Genomic DNA, 21,790 nt, shown 5'->3' with positions numbered 1-21,790 from the left:
CTCGTTGTTTGAGCAAGCCATGGATTGATGCTTGTGGAGGAAGGGGAGTATAAACTTTACCATTCTGTTTGGGAACCGCCTATAATTTGTTTAGCATGGAAGATATCGTCATCTCATAGTTGTTGCATTGACAGCAAAAGTATGCCGCTCAAAATGTTATTCAATCTCTATTTTAAAACCAAGCTCTGGAACCTCTACAAATCCCTGCTTCCCTCTGCGAAGGGCCTATCTATTTACTTTTATGTTGAGTCATCACCCTTCTTATTAAAAATCACCCGCTGGAGAGCACACTGCTGTTTGCATTCATTATTATTGGTTTATATTGGGTATGACTTGACTAGATCTCTTTTACCATGAATTACAATGTTTAGTCAGTCCTTGATCTTTGAAGGTGCTCCGCATTTATGTTTTGCGGTCTCAGAAAGGGCTAGCGAGATACCATTTTGTTATATCATGTTATAATTATTTTGAGAAAGTGTTGTCATTCGAGTTCTGTTATTATAGCTCGCTAGCTGATTTTGCTATTGATATGAGTAATTGTGAGACCTTTGTGTTATTGTGAGAATGGTTAGTTCATAATATTTGCTGAAACTTGAATGCTGGCCTTTCATGTTTACAACAACAAGAGCAAACAGAGTTTGTAAAAGTTTTTCTTTTTCTCTTTCAGTTTGTCAACTGAATTGCTTGAGGACAAGCAAGGGTTTAAGCTTGGGGGAGTTGATACGTCTCCGTCGTATCTAATTTTACAAACACTTTTGCCCTTGTTTTGGACTCTAACTTGTATGATTTGAATGGAACTAACCCGGACTGACGCTGTTTTCAGTAGAATAGCCATGGTGTTGTTTTTGTGCAGAAAATAAAGATTCTCAGAATGTCCTGAAACTCCACGGAACACCTTAGAAAAAATAAAGAAAAATCCTCGCAAACGATGAAGACCAGGGGGCCCACACTCTGTCCACGAGGGTGGGAGGCGTGCCTCCTGGGCGCGCCCCCTACCTCGTGGGCCCCCTGGTGGCCCTCCGACGCCAACTCCAACTCCATATATTGGCCTTCGGGGAGAAAACAATCAAAGAGAAGAAATCATCGCGTTCTACGATACGGAGCCGCCGCCAAGACCTAATTTCTCTCGGGAGGGCTGATCTGGAGTCCGTTCGGGGCTCCGGAGAGGGGAATTTGTCGCTGTCGTCATCATCAACCATCCTCCATCACCAATTTCATGATGCTCGCCACCGTGCGTGAGTAGTTCCATCGTAGGCTTGTTGGACGATGATGGGTTGGATGAGATTTATCATGTAATCGAGTTAGTTTTGTTAGGGTTTGATCCCTAGTATCCACTATGTTCTGAGATTGATGTTGCTATGACTTTGCTATGCTTAATGCTTGTCACCAGGGCCCGAGTGCCATGATTTCAGTTCTGAACCTATTATGTTTTCATGAATATATGTGAGTTCTTGATCCTATCTTGTAAGTCTATAGTCACCTACTATGTGTTATGATCCGGCAACCCCGAAGTGACCATAATCGGAACCACTCCCGATGATGACCATAGTTTGAGGAGTTCATGTATTCACTATGTGCTAATGCTTTGTTCCGGTTCTCCATTAAAAGGAGGCCTTAGTATCCCTTAGTTTCCAATAGGACCCCTCCGCCACGGGAGGGTAGGACAAAAGATGTCATGCAAGTTCTTTTCCATAAGCATGTGTGACTATATTCGGAATACATGCCTACATTACATTGATGAACTGGAGCTAGTTCTGTGTCACCCTATGTTATGACTGTTACATGATAAACCACATCCGGCATAATTATCCATCATTGATCCGGTGCCTACGAGTTTTCCATATACTGGTTCTCGCTTATTTACTTTTCCGTTGCTACTGTTACAATCACTACAAAATACCAAAAACATTACTTTTGCTGTCTTTACTTTTGTTACCGTTACCACCGCTATCATATTACTTTGCTACTAAACACTTTGCTGCAGATACTAAGTTTCCAGGTGTGGTTGAATTGACAACTCAGCTGCTAATACTTCAGAATATTCTTTGGCTCCCCTTGTGTTGAATCAACAAATTTGGGTTGAATACTCTACCCTCGAAAACTGTTGTGATCCCCTATACTTGTGGGTTATCAGTATGGTGGCTGTTTTGAGGAAGGTATATGGTGGGTGTATGATACCGGGAAAAGGTGCGCGGTATTAGAGAGGCTAGCAATGGTGGAAGGGTGAGAGTGCGTATAATCCATGGACTCAACATTAGTCATAAAGACCTCACATACTTATTGCAAAAATCTATTATTATCAAAACGAAGTACTACACGCATGCTCCCAGGGGGATAGATTGGTAGGAAAAGACCATCGCTCGTCCCCGACCGCCACTCATAGGAAGACAATCAATAAATAAATCATGCTCCAACTTCATCACATAACGGTTCACCATACGTGCATGCTACGGGAATCACAAACTTTAACACAAGTATCTCTCAAATTCACAACTAGTCAACTAGCATGACTCTAATATCACCATCTTCATATCTCAAAACAATCATAAGAAATCAAACTTCTCATAATATTCATTGCACTTTATATGATAGTTTTTATTATACCCACCTTGGATGCTCATCATATTAGGACTAATTTTATAGCCAAAATAAATTACCATGCTGTTCTAAAAGACTCTCAAAATAATATAAGTGAAGCATGAGAGATCAATAATTTCTACAAAATAAAACCACCACCGTGCTCTAGAAAGATATAAGTGAAGCACTAGAGCAAAATCATCTAGCTCAAAAGATATAAGTGAAGCACATAGAGTGTTCTAATAAATTCTGATTCATGCGTGTCTCTCCAAAAGATGTGTACAGAAAGGATGATTGTGGTAAACTAAAAATCAAATACTCAAATCATGCAAGACGCTCCAAGTAAAACAAATATCATGTGGTGAATAAAAATATAGCCTCAAGTAAAGTTACCGATAGACGAAGATGAAAGAGGGGATGCCTTCCAGGGTATCCCCAAGCTTAGGCTTTTGGTTGTCCTTGAAATTTACCTTGGGGTGCCTTGGGCATCCCCAAGCTTAGGCTCTTTCCACTCCTTATTTCAAAATCCATCAAATCTTTACCCAAAACTTGAAAACTTCACAACACAAAACTTAAACAGAAAATCTCATGAGCTCCGTTAGTATAAGAAAATAAACCACCACTTTAAGGTAGTGTAATGAACTCATTCTTTATATGTATTGGTGTTAAATCTACTGTATTCCAACTTCTCTATGGTTCATAACCCCCGATACTACCCATAGATTCATTAAAATAAGCAAGCAACACACGAAAAACAGAATCTGTCAAAACAGAACAGTCTGTAGAAATCTGTATCAAACGAATACTTCTGGAACTATAAAAATTATTAAATAACTTGGTGGACGTGAGGAATGTGTCTATTAATCATCTGCAAAAAGAATCAACCTGAAAGTGCTCTCTAGTAAAAAATGGCATCTAATCTCGTGAGCGCAAAAGTTTTTGTTTTTTTCAGCAAGATTTCAAAGACTTCACCCATGTCTTCCCAAAGGTTCTACTTGGCTCAAACACTAATTAAAACATAAAACCACATCTAAACAGAGGCTAGATGAATTATTTATTACTAAACAGGAACAAAAATCAAAGAACAAAATTAAAATTGGGTTTCCTCCCAACAAGCGCTATCGTTTAACGTCCCTAGCTAGGCATAAAAACAAGAATAGATCTAGGTATTGTCATCTTTGGTATGGAATCCATAAGTGGCTCTCATCTATCTATCTAGCTATCTATCTATCTATCTATCTATCTATACCTATACTAATTAGAGACTCCCTAAAAATTACCACGTTAATCAGTAATTAAGAACCGTACATCTGGTGGGACCAAATTATTACGGTGTAGATTAATCAGCTTACAAAATACAAAAAAAGTATGGACATGTAAAGTTTACCCTCAAAGTGTGACACAAATTGCCCACAATGCCACGGGCAAGTCCAAAAGACGGTTCGTTTAATTTTCCATCCGTGCAATACCCTCTTCTCTGTCATGCCTATTCTTTATCCATCTAAAAAATACCCTAGCAGCAGCCATCGTCGTAGGCCTCCGCCGCCAGCCAAGAACGGAGCGCCGGCCGCCAGCTCCCTGCTCTCCGCCTCCCTGGAACGTCGGATCTTGCCACCATTCCAAACTCGCCGGCTCTCCCCACCCCCAAGGTCACATCTCTCCCATGGCTCCCCTCCAACCCTGAGTTCCTCGCATAGGGCACGGACTGAATCCGGCGTGTGGATCCAAGGCATGCCGCCCCTCCTCCGACTAGCCAACCATGGTGGCGTGGTTCCTCATGCGGTCCTCCTCCGACCAGCCAATCATAGCGGCGTGGTTCGTCTGACTTGCGCAGGGGCTCTTCTCTCCCATCGGTCGGCGCCTCGACTTCGAATCCTACAGCCGGCACCTCGACTTCAGCTTGCACAGACCAGCATCCTTTGTTGCCAGATCTTAACCACACCGAGTTCCTCCGGTCGTCGTCGTGAACCTCCAAGCAGATAAGCCAACCTTCATGTGTACTTCCCGTTATATCTCCACACTCTATTCCTCGCTGTTTTGTTTTTCAGGAAGAAGGTGGATTAGTGGCTATTTCCAGTATGTAGATGGGATGGCAATAGCTCTTCCTTGGTTGAAGGATGCAATGCATCTCGCTGAATTCCAAGCTGTATTATTTTGGGTCTACCTAGATACCCAAGCAGGGGAGATAAAGGCTGCAAGTTGGGTGGAAAGCTAGGGAGACAATTCTCGGTAATACTCTTTACTTGGTATTTGATGACCACACTTTACTTGGTACAAGGTTCTTGATGATTTTAATAGTCTGGCCTTGCTGTAAAAAGCAGTTTACATAGATGCCTGGATGCGTTTGAGATGCATTGTAGTGTGTATTCATAGGTTTAGGTGGTCGTGAAGGGCGACTAAAAGAAGTCCATCATCAAATCAAGTTTTTGGAAATTTGGGGACTGAAATCAGATCAAGATGCATTTGCCTGAATATAAAATATAAGGCAAAAAAGGTACAACCCAAGTTCCATCTTTACAATTTGGGGAAAAAGAACTCATACAATTCCCATGTACTACTGCATTGACTATCTCTTCCCATGGGTTATCTTTTCTCCGTGGAAACTAAATCTACCGTGATCTCTTTCTCTCAAGAAATCCATGGATTTCTTTACCCCATGAAAACCAAATCTACCGTTGTTTCTTCCTCTCAAGAAGTCATTAATATCCACTTCCTCTCAATTCCCATGTAAATAAATTCATTGTGTAAAATATAGGCCATTACCGTAAAATTGATAATCACAAAACACACAGTCGTGTGGGCTGCCGTAAGCCACCATGTCCTAAATTGAGTTTCACTGGACTTACTAAACATTGCGGCACCATCAACGGTACAGCTGACCGTCAAACACACAGATGCGTCGTCAAAGCGAAGGGTGACCCAACTTTCAAGGGCGCAAGCAGAACAAGAAGAAGCCATTGGAATAATCTGATCATTTTCAAGGGTCATTTGAGACCAAAGAAGAAGAAACATCCATTTCTGGACATCAAGAAACATAGGCGAAAAATTCAATGTGTGCCCATCGTTGTCCCTGATCTCTCTATCTTCTTCTCCGTCCTAGTGCCAGCCACTTTCAAAGTGAAAAGAACCATGTCTCTACAAAACAAGCATATAAGGTGGACCTGCTGTACTACCCTCACATGGAGTCGTCAACGCCATCATCCAGCCTAATGTGCTGCCTATCAAGTTCAGGTTCAAAGGAGTCACGTCAAAAAGACGAAGAGCGCTATGCATATGATTCTCGACTAATTTTTCTCTTTACCAATTGTATACGTTCATCTAATTCATGTTTTTTAACAAAAATAGGGGCCATGCAGATTGATTGTTTATATCGGCTCAAGTCTTATTACATAGAAATTGATCTTTCTTCTCAATCAATCTATCTAATGTGGTTGTTGGGCCTGCAGCCAATATAAAGAGAAGGAGAAAAAAACTGTTCCAAAGGATATAGCTACACTTCACAGCACTGGGATTGTGGATGTTGATACAAATTGGATGTGCTTCTGTGTAGTCCCAAGTCAAGCAATTTCTCACTAATGTGTCACGCGAAGATTTTTTTCCAAAAGGCAAAGATTCATAGCTAGCAGTTTATCAGCTGATGACTCTTGCTTTGTTGATTGTTGTGCTTAATCAATATCCTTACAGGTAACTCGCAAGCCACTGTGATCCAATATGATGTTTGTTCAATGCATAACATAATTTGTCTATGTGCAATGCCCCATGCTATATCCAATTTTTCTTTCTATGCTTGCACATGTCTGAAGTCCAGACCCAGAGTGCTGCTTTTAATTATGTTGGCTATGCATGCATGTAATGCGTCCTGTATAGCTATTTAAGTAGAGGGTTCACTGTATACTTTGCACATGCCATTTCCAACCTCTTTGGAAGCATATATGTCAACCTGCTACTAACTTAAACATTTTATATACTTATTATATTACTATATTTATTTATTCATTATTTTGGAACAATTTCTGGGTATACGAGGACGTACCAAGTCAGACAGAACTAATTTGTGAACCCAAGTTAGTTGCACAACCAGACCTGATTTCTAATAGACTTTAAGGCTTTAATAGACACGGACACATTTTTCCTCTAATCAGTGTAGAAGTATTTGCTCTTGCCGCAAAAAAGGTTACATTACCCTAGATTATATGTGAAAATTTAGTTAGCTTATTTGTATATCAATTGTCATGAATTAAGCTATGTAATAATCTGAAAAGAAAATGCATAGAGACAAGTACAAAGTAATGTGGATTCAAACTGCGCCGGTTATATATTAAGATTATTACACCACCAAGATTGCATATAGTAATTTGAGATTTCAATTAATAGTTTGGCCATTTAGTGTTTCCTATTATTATGTGGGGTAGTAATTTTCACATATGCTTATACTATAATCTCTACACATTTTAAAATCCTATATTATATATATGTTTTACTGCTACATTTTCTCTTCTTTATTGAGTTCTAAATTCTGATCGAACCCAAATGAAAATCATTGACATGATTAAAAGTAGTGAATATTGTGGTTTCCTTTCCATGGCTATTATTTTCTGTTCAGTTCTCATTGTTCAATTCTACAACCGAATGTTTTCACTATGAATTCTTCAATTCCTATTTCTCATTTCTTACACTACTGTTGTGTGGTATCACGTGACAAGAAGTTGCACATATTGTAGCAAACGCAAACACCAGCCCATGGGAATGCACGGGTTCACAACTAAGCTAGGTTTTGGACAGTGTTACGTCCTTCCAACCAATTAATCATTTTCTCTTCTAAGCGCATACAGGTAGGAGGTGAAAATATCTACCAATTTATCACCGAATCTCTTTTCTTGCTTATACCCTCTGTTCCTAAATATAAGTCTTCGAGATTACACTATAGACTACATACGGAATAAAATGAGAACATATACTTTAAAAGGCATCTTTATACATTCGAATGTAGTCTCTATAGTGGAATATCTAAAAAGACTTATATTTAGGAACGGAGGAAGTATATCGCATGAAGTATGCGGGACACAGTTGTGGCACATTAGTTTCACCATAAAAGCATATACAACTCAATGTACATATATACATGGAGAGTGTATTTTTTTGCTCTTGGGCTAATAAAAAAATAACCTTTTATGTTTTAGAAAAACTGCAAATAAATACAGGTACTTATCGTGAAACTACTAAATACACAAGTACTATACACAAAAAATGTCGACTAGATGTGTGTGAAATATCATCACGAAATAATTTTTGATGTGAGCTGTACAAAAAGAAGTCATGTGGTTTTATAGTGAATAGTACATGTGCTTGAAATATGTGATTTTGTCATTTTTGTGTAGCTTGCATAAAAAAGTATTTCGCCAAGAAACTTTGTAGTCAAGTAGTAGACCATCCATATGTATGTGTGTACTTTCTTTACCTAAAAAATAGTTTTTTCAAAATTTCAAATTAGGGCCTCCATGGAGCTTGAGCTCTATTAGGAATTGCCTATGCATGTTGTTATTTTAATTTTAGTCTTTTTCCCTAGCAATTCAACATGTCTCATTCTTTATCATCACCAATTACAAATAAATGACAGAAGAGAGAATGTCACATGAAAATCACTAGATAAGGTTATTTTGGGCATAGCTAATTAATTAGATGGGCATGTGAATCCAGATTTGATGGATGTTCAATTGCTACATCACTTCTATTATTGTATTCTTACTATCCTACCGTGATGACTGGAGATGGCAGGTTTGTGGGGGAGATGTCCCATGACAACACAATCCAGTGCATAATTGCTTTAGCAGCCGGAAAAAGAGTCAAGATGCAGCGATGCAGTGTCAAGTGAGCAATGGCATGTCATGAGCAATTGCGGGGCCAGATGTGAGCGCCACTGCTGTCCCACAATGAACAAGTTATTCTGCTGTTTATGATCAAGGCATTGTTTGATAAGGAAACCCATTTGCTTCTGAACTAATCCACGTGGCAACTTCCATGGTTCATCTAATATAATTTTGAAAGCAATCTGATACGACCTCAAGTGTGCGTTTGCATTCGTGTTTTTTGTGTGAATCGACTTCGAGTGTGTAGCTTTGGTAAGATAATCCTTTCCATGCATGTCCAGCATACATATAGCCAATTAGTAAAATTTTAGTATTAATTTATCCGTCTGCGTGTTAACAACATTCTTTCTATGGAAATCACCAAAGAACTATATCAATTTATCCGTCTGGGTGATAACAATGTTGTATGCTGCAGAAAGACAAAATATATCTATCCCAAAGCATGATCTAATAAAAAGATAGTGGGGAGTACGATAAAAGAATCTGCACTCCTACTCAGGTTATAAAACGGGGTAGTTTTACCATATTTACACATGTAGAAAAGTCATCTCCTCCAATCGGGAGATGTAGCAACACTGTTTATCAAAGTTTTCCTTATACAAATGTACCAAGTTTCATTAAACGGCAGGAATAAACATGTCCCTTGCTGTACATTGGTTACATATTGTCTTATACAAATGTACCAAGTTGCATTTGTTTGTTCGGATTGATAAAAACATAACAATTAGCACCCTAGCCCGTGCAAAGCACGGGTTGGCGACTAGTAATTGATTAATAACGCAATTTAATTTTATTTCTAGGAAAGTTTTCCATGCCTTTCCTTAACAGAAATTGGAATTTAATATTTCGTTCTTTCATGTCAATAATTGCACTAATCGTTCTAATGAAAGGTCTACCAAGAATAATAGGACATGTAGGATTGCAATCTATATCAAGAACAATGAAATCTACAGAAACATAATTCCTATTTTCAACAATAAGAACATCATTAATCCTTCCCATAGGTTTCTTAATGGTGGAATCCGCAAGATGCAAATTTAAAGAACAATCGTCAAATTCACGGAAACCTAGCACATCGCACAAAATTTTTGGGATCGTGGAAACACTAGCACCCAAATCACACAAAGCATAGCATTCATAATCTTTAATCTTTATTTTAATAGTAGGTTTCCACTCATCATAAAGTTTTCTAGGGATAGAAACTTCTAATTCAAGCTTTTCTTCATAAGATTGCATTAAAGCATCAATCATATGTTTAGTAAAAGCTTTGTTTTGACTATAAGCATGAGGAGAATTTAACACGGATTGCAACAAGGAAATACAATCTAAAAAGAGAAATTATCATAATTAAATTCCTTGAAATCCAAAATACTGGGTTCATTGCTATGTAAATTTTTGACCTCTTCAATCCCACTTTTGTTAAATTTTGCATCAAGATCTAAAAACTTCGAATCATTGGGACACCTTTTAACTAAAGTTGACTCATATCCAGTCCCATCTTTATCAAGATTCATATTGGAAAACAAAGATTTAATAGAAGTCACATCAATCACTTTTAGATCTTCATCATTATTATCATGAAAACTAGAAGAACACGCTTTCACAAAGCAATCTTTTTAGCACACATCCTAGCGGTTCTTTCTTTGCACACATCAACGGAAATTTTCATGGATTTGAGAGACTCATTGATGTCATGCTTAGGTGGAATAGATCTAAGTTTCAAAGAATCAACATCAAGAGAAATTCTATCCACGTTCCTAAACAACACATCAATCTTAAGCAATTTTTCTTCAATCAAAGCATTGAAATTCTTTTGCGAATTCATAAATTCTTTAACACTAGTCTCAAAATCAGAGGGCATCTTATTAAAATTTCCATAAGAGTTGTTGTAGGAATTACCATAATTATTAGAGGAATTACTAGGAAACAGCCTAGAATTAAAGTTTCCTCTATACGCGTTGTTACCAAAATTGTTCCTACCAACAAAATTCGCATCCATAGATTCATTATTATTCTCAATTAAAGTGGACAAAGGCATATCATTAGGATCAGAAGAAAACACTTTTATTAGCAAACAATTTCATAAGTTCATCCATCTTTCCACTCAAAACATTAGTCTCTTCAATCGCATGAATTTACTAGTGGATCATTCGGTGTTCCATTGAGAATAATTAACCATAATATTATCTAGGAGTTTAGTAGCTTCTCCTAAAGTGACTTCCATACAAGTGCCTACCACGGCCGAATCTAAAAGATTTCTAGAAGCAAAATTCAATCCGGCATAAGTTTTTTGTATAATCCTCCATAAATTCAAACCATGTGTAGGGCAATTACGTATCATTAATTTCATCCACTCCCAAGCTTGTGCAACATGCTCATGATCAAGTTGCTTAAAATTCATAATATCGTTTCTAAGAGAGATGATCTTAGAGGGAGGAAAATACTTAAAGATAAAAGCATCTTTGCACTTATTCCATGAATCAATACTATTTTTAGGCAAAGAAGAGAACCAAGTTTTGGCACGATCTCTATGCGAAAATGGAAATAGCTTCAATTTAACAATACCATTATCCACACCTTTCTTCTTTTGCATATCACACAAATCAACAAAGTTGTTTAGATGGGTAGCGGCATCTTCACCAGGAAGGCCAGAAAATTGATCTTCCATAACAAGATTCGACAAAGCGATATTAATTTCACAAGATTCAGCATCGGTAGTAGGAGCAATCGGAGTGCTAATAAAATCGCTGTTGTTGGTATTGGAAAAGTCACACAATTTAGTATTATCTTAAGCCGTCGTGACAAACAAACAATCCAACACAGAAGCACACAAGAAGCAAGCGAAAGAGACAAACAGAAGGGCGAAGAAAAGGCAAAGGTTCTCGAAAATCATTTTAGAAGTGGGGGAGAGGAAAACGAGAGGCGAATGGCAAATAATGTAATGCGAGGGAGAAGAGTTTATGATGGGTACTTGGTATGTCTTGACTTGAGTGTAGATCTCCCTGGCAATGGCGCCAGAAATCCTTCTTGCTACCTCTTGAGCATGCATTGGTTTTCCCTTCAAGAGGAAAGGGTGATTGTTGGTGTCAAAACCGGCAGATCTCGGGTAGGGGTTCCCAAGCCGTGTTCATGGATCGATGGCTAACAGAAGACACGGGACACGATGTTTACCCAGGTTCCGGCCCTCTCTATCGAGATAATACCCTACTTCCTGCTTGATTGATCTTGATGAATATAGGGTTACAAGAGTTGATCCACCACAAGATCGTAATGGCTAAACCCTAGAAGTCTAGCCTACGAGATTATGATTGTCGTAATGATCTATCGACTAGCCTAGCCCTAGTTTATATAATGCACCAGAGGCCTAGGATAACAAGAGTCCTAGACGAATACGCCGGTGGGGAGGAGTCCTTGTCTTGATCACCAAGTCTTGTGGAATCTTCCTTGTATGCGGCAATTGTCTGAACTGGCCCATGAGTATACGGCCATGGGGGTCCTCTGCCCAATCTAACTGATCGGGGGATCACGTGGTGAGTACCCCCTAGTCTAGGACACCGTCAGTAGCCCCCTGAACCGGTCTTCAAGTTGGGGATGCTCCTTGATTCTTTCGAACTGTTCTTCATCTTCGGTCGTCGGTCTTGAAAACTGGTTCAACAAATCTGCTCATCTTCGATCTTGAGGATCGCCGAAGTAAATCCAAAGAGTTTACACGTCGGGTATCCGAGGAGCCCCTTTAAGTTCTTGGCCTTTATCAATGCCTTGTTATTTTTACGCCCACCCTGGGTTTGAAGTGTTTCCCGTGCGGCGGTGTCCTCTCGCGTCCGAGCTCCAACGCTGGACTGCATTCGAGGTATCATTTGTAGCTAAGCACCAACGCCGGACTGCTTCCGAGCCCCAACACCGGAATGTTTCCGGGCTCCAACGCCAGACTGTGTCCAAGCTCCAACACCAAATTGTATCCGAGCTCCAACGCCGGACTATATCTGAGGTGTCATAGGTCACCTTGGTTCAAAAAAGTTGAAGGAGTTTAGCCAAGCTTAATGCCGGAAATGCCCTCTATGGATCCAGCCACTGGTGCCCAAGCTTTATGCCGGACTGCTTCCGAGGTGGTGCACCACCTTGGCCATGGGCTGATTTTTATGAATTTAATTCCGAACTGCGCAATGTAATCTCTGACGAGATGTATAGCCAGTAGCCCTCAAGGTGCGTGTTGGCCTAATATCTAAGATGCACCTGAAGGAAAACATGAAACCGCTGATCCTAGTAGCCCCTGAGACTCAGGTCGATGCGCGAAATCGGCCTGAGGATCAACTCCTAGCTCGACTACATACGTAGAAATAGACGCAGTGTAATATACTAGAGATAATAGTGATCGGCGAATGGTCCCTTGAGAGAGGGTCTTGAGAAGTTGCCACAGTATATTAGCTTGACGCTATATAGGTCCAGATGATACCTATTGTTGTCCGAAGGCGCGTTTGCGCATAGTTCGGTCAAGCCGAACACTTAGCACTTTGAATTTTCTGCATTGAATAGGTAATGCAGTAGCCCCTGAGACACTGGTCGGGTGGCAACACCAGATAGAGGATCGATGTGCCCCTTTAATAAGTAATGAGCGCAAAGCCCAGTAGCCCCCGAGCCTTAATTTGGGCATGAGTGGCCGAGTTAAGGATCGATATCCGAAGTAAAATCACAAATTATGTGTAATGATTCTATGTATCCAAGTACTTTACATCATTAATGCTCGGATCCGCATTATATGAAACTTTGTAGACCGACCATCGGCTTCCACCTCCTCGGCCAGTAGCCGAGGAGTGTTTGTCCTACTTTATAAAGCCTTTATGAGGGTAAAGATATCCAACAAACAAGGCAATCTGGCCATACGGTTTTATAAACAAAGGTACGCGGAGAGATATGTTATATTACTTTTTAACGTAAGAAACATCTTCTAGAGAAAATAGTCCCACTCTTGGTTCCTTTCTTTGGGTTGTCATGCTAAGCATGATCATGAAGCCTCAACTCCGCTCAATGTGGGAGGAAAATATTGAGGACTTAGTTCGGGGAAAGTTCCTGAACTCTATGGTATTAATGAACCAAAATTTTAACTTCCCTTGTTGCCGACCAATGTGATCCTTTAAGATTGCTAGCTTTTGGCTTCACCCAATCTGAGGTACTAACTCGGATGACCCGGTAGTAACAATCACAAATGTGCTCCCTTTACCGCCTAGCCGAACAATCGGGAACGTAGGGGTAAGCACAAGAGCTAGGCAACCCAGCTTGGCCAAATTCTTAAGTCAAATTGATGCATATTTATGGCTTTATAACGATGATTACGGAAGGCAACCCTCGTATATGAAATGCAAACGCCGATGATATGTTTATTTTGACTCCGTTGCGACCATTTATCAGTTGAAAGTGGCCCATCGTCGGCTTCCACCCCCTTGTAGATGCTACGCAGGGTGTTGTTGCAATAACAAAACAACCCTTAGCCGACGTCTCGGTGCCCGAAGGTGGTTGTGTTAGCGTAAACGAGGCAATCAGATATGCGGGCTTTATAACTTTCACTTAGTCATAGGAGCTTAAAGTTGGGAGGCCAGTTACTAGCCCCCGGTTAGTGTTCGGCGACAGTCAAGGTCAAGCCGTAAACACTTCGGTCAATGTTATGAACGGACCGTCATTTAACACGGGGTGACCACCATCAATCTTTATAGTTTAATACAGTCATTAGACCGCTGACCAGTTTACGCTTATTGTGACAGTCAATTTTTGGCTTTCTCCACTGAGGCGCTTAACCATGGTTGTTGGAAGCACAATCGCAGTGGTTCTCCTTTTGCGCACCTAGTCGAACAAAGCGGAACGTAGGAGGCAAGCATAGGAGCCGGGCAACCCAACTATCGACCGAAGACACAATTCGAAAACGATGCATATATAGCAATATCCGAGAATGTCTTTTCCGAATCTCTAAAGGTGTCCGGCGTTGCACTACGAGACTTATGCTGGAAACAGACAAATAGTTTTAAAAGTGCCAAAAGCTTGGAAAAACCAAAAAGAGTCAGTAAAAACACGACGTCCGAACAACATCAAGTGTTCGGTGCCAATCGGAGAATTGGAAAAAAAAATTGCTTCTATCGGGCTTTAACATGATACATCCGATCTCAAGACTTTGAGTAAAAAAAGGAGCGGTAGAGAAAGACTTTGCAACGACCAAGACGAAAACACATTTACTATAAAAGAGCTTGTATAAATTTAAGAGCCTCCAAGTAAGTTGGGTAAAAGAATTTTATGTATAATGATTGTATGTACCGAAGTACTTATATCACATATGTGTTCACCCGAACTTTAAACGTGTCTTAACCAACCATCGGCTTCTCCCTCTTCGGTAAAGGGCTGAAGAGTGATATGTACTCCACCTGTCAAGAATATCGACGGTGTTTCCAATAACCAGGCAATCAGGCCATGAGGCTATACAGACAAAGCGCACTCAGGGAACTTATGCTATATTACTAACAAAGTGTAAGAAGCATGTTCGAAGAAAATAGTACCTCCACCGATACCTTTCTTCGGTTGCTCATTATCACTATGAGACTTGTGCAATAGATTTTTTGTACTCATGAGTTCCATTGTGTGCCGACCATGATTGGAAACAATAAGAGCGCTAGCTTTCGGCTTCACCCAGTCTGAGGTCAGAGCTCGGATGACCCGGTCGTGACAATCGCAGAGGTGCTCCCTTTACTCCCTAGCCGAACAATCGGGAATATAGGGGTAAACACAGGATCGAGGCAACCCAGCTTGCGGAACACTTAAATCAATATGGTGCATATTGTGGCATAATACACGAACAAGGAACGAAGCTGTACAAGTATAATCATATGCAAGAGGAAAAGCTCCATAAAGGAAGCCCCCAAATAAACGGGGTATTTGAATATGTGCGTCACAAACAAAGTTTTGACAAGGAACTTTGTCACAAACAACTTTTCCAAAAAGTGTAATGCTTGCCGAACCGAACTAAATCTAAAACTGAAAGTTTTTGAGCTTGAAGGCGACTTAGCTGGTTAATGTGCTCGGTGTTGATGACGCGATTTGGGCTTGTGGCAGGACGAAGACGCCCATTGATCTGTGACAGATCCGACAAGGTTCGCAGTCCTCGGCATGGCCGAGGTCCCAGCCCCCAAGCCCGAGGTGTCCGAGCAAGGAGTTTGGCACTCCAGAGTAATGACCATGTAACGCAGTCAAAATTTATTACCTCCACACATAAAACAATGCGGTCCAAGAAATAATAATAATATATATAATCCTTGCATAATTGCTTTACGTAAAAATAATTTATATAAAGGGATGTGGCCTGGCGCCAAAGCCAATGTCGATGCAGGGCATCGGCGTGACGCAGTGAATGCGTGACAAAGCCTGAATTTGTAGGGTGGTCCGGGCTCTAGATGCGACGTTCGCCAAACTGTGTACGGAAACTGACCGAACCACCATGCGACCGTTTAATGTGGCCGCCATTTGATAGACCTGTGCACAAATGATGGAACAAACCAGAATAATAATTCCTTAAGAAAAATAAACCCAACAAGCAAAAGTTGTTAGGATTAATAACACCTGGTTTATTTGTTGTAGCAGTCCGAGTAAAGGTGACTCCCAAAATTGGGACTCGATCCGCACAGCCATTGCTTGATGGGCGATAAAGCAATGGCATGGCGATGCTGGCAAAGGCTGGCTGCCGAGGCAAAGCCCTCGGTCCGGCTAACATGACAAAGCTGGCCGGCTGGTGACGCCGAAGTCACCAGAGTATGTTGATGAAGGGGTGGCGAAGTCCCCGGTCCAGACGAGGAGAGGGAGCAGGTCAGTAAGAAGATGTTGCAGCTGCCATGTCAGCCGAGGTGTTGAGGTGGTTCGGCGTGAAAGACATCGGCTCGATGAAGCAACGGTTCGGCCATGCCGATGCAGGTCATAACTTGTGACGTGGTCAGTGCTGGCTTGATGAAGTGACCGCGCGGCGATGCCGGTGTGTCCGCTCCATGTAATTCGTGGGGCGGCGATGTTGGTGACGGTTTATCCTTCACGATGCCGAACTCTTGTTCGGCTTGCCGAGATGATGATTTGAAGAAGTTGAGCTCGGCTCGATGTGTCTAGCGCAGGTCGGCAACTGTAGAGCGTTGTCGGGTTGGTTTGACACTGGCGGGATGGTGAAGATCATATTGGAAAAGACTTTAAAATTAGTGGGACGTGTTTGGGAACAAAACACGATACCCCATACAAAACTTCCTTCAAAAAGTATGTCTGAAATCCCGTTCACAAAAAAGATGAACTCGGGTCGGATTCGTTCTTGCGCAGAAAACAGATTTGAAAAGTGATGCACTAATCGGAAGGTTACCGGAGTTTGGACGGTTGGATCGAGCTGAAATTTTGAGGGGTGTTAGGTATAGGAATTCCACAGCCGATCAACGGTTGGATCTTCCAAAGGACGTCCGAGCTAGATGCTGGACGCCACGCCCTAAACTGGTCTAGAATCCCGTCCAGGTTTGACATGGCTCCGGTATATCGTAGATTGCCAGAGATTCCTCCATCGGAACTCAACGAAATTTTACAAGGTCGTTGTAGACTCAATTCCCCACAATTCCACAAAAGCAATCGTTAAAACGACACTCGAGGAGGCGGTGGCAGCGGATACAAGTTTGCTGTCCAGAAAAATAGCACGGTCGCCCGAGGGAAATGTTGACGTTGAGCCCCCGAGCCCCATGGATGATTCCTCCATGATCTTGATGGAGATCGGAGTTGATGTTGATGAAGGCCCTCGTCCAAACATGATGATCGGAGGCAGGGCATAGTCCTCAGTCAAGCCAAGGTGACCAGTCGAGCCGATGACAAAGATGTCGACGTCGCACTCAATCTGCAGACGAGCTATTGATCCTTTTGCCGATCACACAACGGAATTCTCAATGAAAGCACCATTGTCGGTGTCAAAACCGGCAGATCTCGGGTAGGGGGTCCCAAGACGTGTGTCATGGATCAATGGGTAACAGGAGACATGGGACACGATGTTTACCCAGGTTCGGGCCCTCTCTATCGAGGTAATACCCTACTTCCTACTTGATTGATCTTGATGAATATATGGTTACAAGAGTTGATATACCACGAGATCGTAATGGCTAAACCCTAGAAGTCTAGCCTATGAGATTATGATTGTTGTAATGATATATCGACTAGTCTGACCCTTGTTTATATAACGCACCAGAGGCCTAGGATAACAAGAGTCCTAGCCGAATACGCCGGTGGGGAGGAGTCCTTGTCTTGATCACCAAGTCTTGTGGAATCTTCCTTGTATGCGGCAACTGTCTGAACTGGCCCATGAGTATATGGCCATGGGGCTCCTCGGCCCAATCTAACTGATCGGGGGATGCCGTGGTGAGTACCCCCTAGTCCAGGACACCATTAGTGATGCAGCAAAATAGCGTAAGTATTTCCCTCAGTTTTTAAGAACCATGGTATCAATCCAGTAGGAGATCACACGCAAGTCACCTAGTGCCTGCACAAACAATCAAGAACCTTGCAACCAATGCGATAAAGGGGTTGTCAATCCCTTCACGGTCACTCGCAAAAGTGAGATCTAATAAAGATAGTAAGATAATTTTTTTTGGTATTTTTGTTGTATAGATTGGAAAGTAAAGATTGTAAAATAGTAAAACGAGATGCGATGTAAATAAAAGAGATGCAATATAATAAGAAAGAGAACCAGGGGCCATAGGTTTCACTAGTGGCTTCTCTCAAGATAGCATGTATTACGGTGGATGAACAAATTATTACCGAGCAATTGATAGAAAAGCGCATAGTTATGAGAATATCTAGGCTATGATCATGAATATAGGCATCACGTCCGTGTCAAGTAGACCGAAATGATTCTGCATCTACTACTATTACTCCACACATCGATCGCTATCCAGCATTCATCTAGAGTATTAAGTTCATAAGAACAGAGTAACGCATTAAGCAAGATGACATGATGTAGAGGGATAAACTCAAGCAATATGGTATAAACCGCATCTTTTTATCCTCGATGGAAACAATACAATACGTGCCTTGCTGGGAAAGGACACCGCAAGATTGAACCCAAAGCTAAGCACTTCTCCCATTGCAAGAAAGATCAATCTAGTAGGCCAAACTAAACCGATAATTCGAAGAGACTCGTAAAGATATCAAATCAAGCATAAAAGAATTCAGAGAAGAACCAAATATTATTCATAAATAATCTTGATCATAAATCCACAATTCATCGGATCTCGGCAAACACACCACAAAAGAGAATTACATCGAATAGATCTCCAAGAACATTGAGGAGAACTTTGTATTGAGAACCAAAGAGAGAGAAGAAGCCATCTAGCTAATAACTATGACCCGAAGGTCTATGGCAAACTACTCACACATCATCGGAGAGGCTATGGTGTTGATGTACAAGCCCTCTATGACCGATTCCCCCTCCGGCAGATCGCCGTAAAAGGCCACAAGATGGGATCTCACAGGTACAGAAGGTTGCGGTGGTGGAAAAGTGGTTTCGTGGCTCCCCTGATGTTTTTAGGTTATAAGAGTATATATATAGGCGAAAGACGTACGTCGGCGGAGCTCCGTGGGGCCCACAAGCGTGGGGGAGCGCCTACCCCCCTAGGCGCGCCCTCCTGCCTCGTGGCCGCCTCACGGAGTTCCATACTTCAACTCCAAGTCTTCTGGATTGCGTTTGTTTCAAGAAAGATAATCGCGAAGGTTTCATTCCGTTTGGATTCCGTTTAATATTCCTTTTCTGCAGAACACTGAAATAGGCAAAAAAAACTGGCACTGGGCCTTCAGTTAATAGGTTAGTCCCAAAAATAATATAAAAGAGCATATTAAAGCCCATTAAACATCCAAAATAGATAATATAATAGCATGGAACAATCAAAAATTATAGATACGTTGGAGACGTATCAAACATAAGATAGAAATTGTTAGTAGGGTACGAAACCACCTCAAAGCTATTCTTTCCAATCGATCTATTGGGCTATTCCTATAAGTGTCACAAACTACCCTAGAGTTTGTACTAAAATAATACCATATGACACACATCAACCAACTCTAATTTCACCTAGATACTCCAATGTCACCACCGTTATCGATTAATTAATTATACGATATGCATCAAACAACTTCAAAATCATAATATTCAATCCACACAAAGAACTTCAAGGAGACCCGAAAGTTTCTATTAGAGAAAAGATAATCAAAACGTGCATCAACCCCTATGCATATATTACCCCAAAGTCACCTCGGGAATCCACGAGTTGAGTGCCAAAACATACATCAAGTGAATCAATATGATACCCCATTGTAACCACGAGTATTCATACGCAAGACATACATCAAGTGTTCCAAAATCTGAATATTCAACCCGACAATAACAAAACCTCGAAGGGAAAAGATTTGATTCATCAGAACAAAGATAGAGATCAAACACATAGCTACTAGTACATAAACCTAGCTCATGATACACCATGTGATCCAAGTATATAACAAAGCTCATGATACATCAAGATCGTGACATCTCAAGAACATGAGAGAGAGAGAGAGATCAAACACATAGCTACTAGTACATACACCTAGCCTCGAGGGTGGACTACTCCCTCCTTGTCATGGACACCACCGGGATGATGAAGATGGCCTTTGGTGATTTCCCCCCTCCGGCAGGGTGCCAGAACGGAGCTCCATATTGGTTTTCTTTGATACAGAGGCTTGTCGGGGTGGAGTCCAACTTCCAGGTTAACTTTCAGGGGTTTTGGTATTTATAGTAATTTTTGGCATTGGAATCATGCAAAACAGAGCTATGAGTGGCCAACATGGCACTGGGACGCTTGACCCCCCCTAGCGCGCGGTGGTGCCATGTGGGAACCTCGTGGCTCTTCTAGTCCTTCCACAAAGCTTCGTGGATCTCTTTTGGACCCAAAAAATCATCAAAAAGTTCCGTCCAATTCTGAGAACTTTTATTTCTGCACAAAAAACAACACCACGGTAGTTCTGCTGAAAACAGCGTCAATCCGGGATAGTTCTAATCATATCACACCAAAACCATATAGAATTTCTATAAACATGGCATGAATACTTCATAAATTATGGATATGTTTGAGATGTATCAACATCCCCAAGCTTAATTCCTGCTCGTCCTCGAGTAGATAAATGATAAATGGTATAATTTGTGAAGTGTGAATGCTAGCATAGTGCATAAGTTTGATCAAAGATAATTTTAATCACTTTTTGTAGCATCATAACAACAACTTATTCTCATAAAACTCATCATGATAAAGTAGCAATCGATTCACATGTTATGGCTCAAAACAATGCATTCTCTTGAAACTTAACAACCTACGTTCTCAGCCACAAAGCAATTGCAATTTAACTTTATTCGACAAAGTCTAAGAAAGAGCTCCACATACTCAATTATCATTTAGTCTCCTATGATTGCTAGTACTCAAAGCATATTTTTTAGAACAAATGGCATCCATCAAAAACAGAGAAAGATAGGGGCTTAATGTTTCGCCTCCCAACTTATTTATCATAGAGATAATTGTCAAGGATGATAAATCATGATCAAAATATATTTGACTGGTCATATGTGCCAAGATGCGAGCGGGCCTATAGCCTAGTGGTTGTAGCGACCTTAGTAGCACCCCAGGTCCTGGGTTCGACTCCCGGTGGGAGTAGATTTAAACAGGCCTGGGCAAAAAATTCTGGAATAAATAAGGGCTGTGGGGCTGTTGCTCTACAGTAAATAGTCAAAAAAATATGTGCCAAGATCTTTCCCCACCACATGATGCTTGCCAACTATATAATAGGTTGGAATAAGGAATCGACTCAACAAAAATAAATAACATGAAAGTAAATTGCATAAAAGTAAATAAAATGAAGTAAAAGATAGGCCCTTCACAGAGGGAAGCATAGATTGTCATGATCTTTTTTGGGGGTGCACAAACTCTTAATGCAAAGGAACATCACATTGTATTGCCCCTTGTGATAGCAACCTTTATTGTGGAGTCCGTCACTTTTATTTCTTTTCCATCACAAGTTCGTACAACGCTTATTTTCCCTTATAATAAAATATCATACTTATTTAGGAACAATTTTTATTGCTTTTTGCAACGATGATAACTTACTTAAAGGATCTTATTCAATTCATATGTAGATATGGTGGACACTCATGTCAAGAGACTGGGTTTAAGGGTTTTTGGATGCACGAGTAGTATCACTACTTAGTACTAATTTTTGGCTAGCAAAAGATCCTAAGCAAGCAGCACATGTTGGAGGATCCATAACAATATAACTTCTATGCA

The 21,790-nt window shown here is 40.9% G+C and overlaps 1 long non-coding RNA gene across 4 annotated transcripts; it reads left to right on the top strand.

Moving 5' to 3' along the window:
• Positions 1-4,039: 4,039 nt before the first annotated feature.
• Positions 4,040-8,641, top strand: LOC123123541 (uncharacterized). 4 transcript variants are annotated; one of them, XR_006460663.1, is made up of 4 exons: positions 4,040-4,806; positions 4,938-5,071; positions 6,024-6,261; positions 8,353-8,641. It is a non-coding gene; the product is annotated as an uncharacterized lncRNA (long non-coding RNA). The 4 variants fall into 4 exon arrangements; XR_006460662.1 differs by having other exon boundaries at positions 4,041-4,806; positions 4,951-5,071; XR_006460657.1 differs by lacking the exon at positions 4,938-5,071 and having other exon boundaries at positions 4,042-4,806; positions 8,346-8,641.
• The last annotated feature ends 13,149 nt before the right edge of the window (positions 8,642-21,790 follow it).

This window comes from Triticum aestivum, chromosome 1B (assembly GCF_018294505.1).
Source record: "Triticum aestivum cultivar Chinese Spring chromosome 1B, IWGSC CS RefSeq v2.1, whole genome shotgun sequence".
In the NCBI taxonomy this organism is placed as follows: domain Eukaryota; kingdom Viridiplantae; phylum Streptophyta; class Magnoliopsida; order Poales; family Poaceae; genus Triticum; species Triticum aestivum.
Note: the sequence above shows the minus strand (reverse complement) of the source record. Positions and strands in the feature narration are given on the sequence as shown.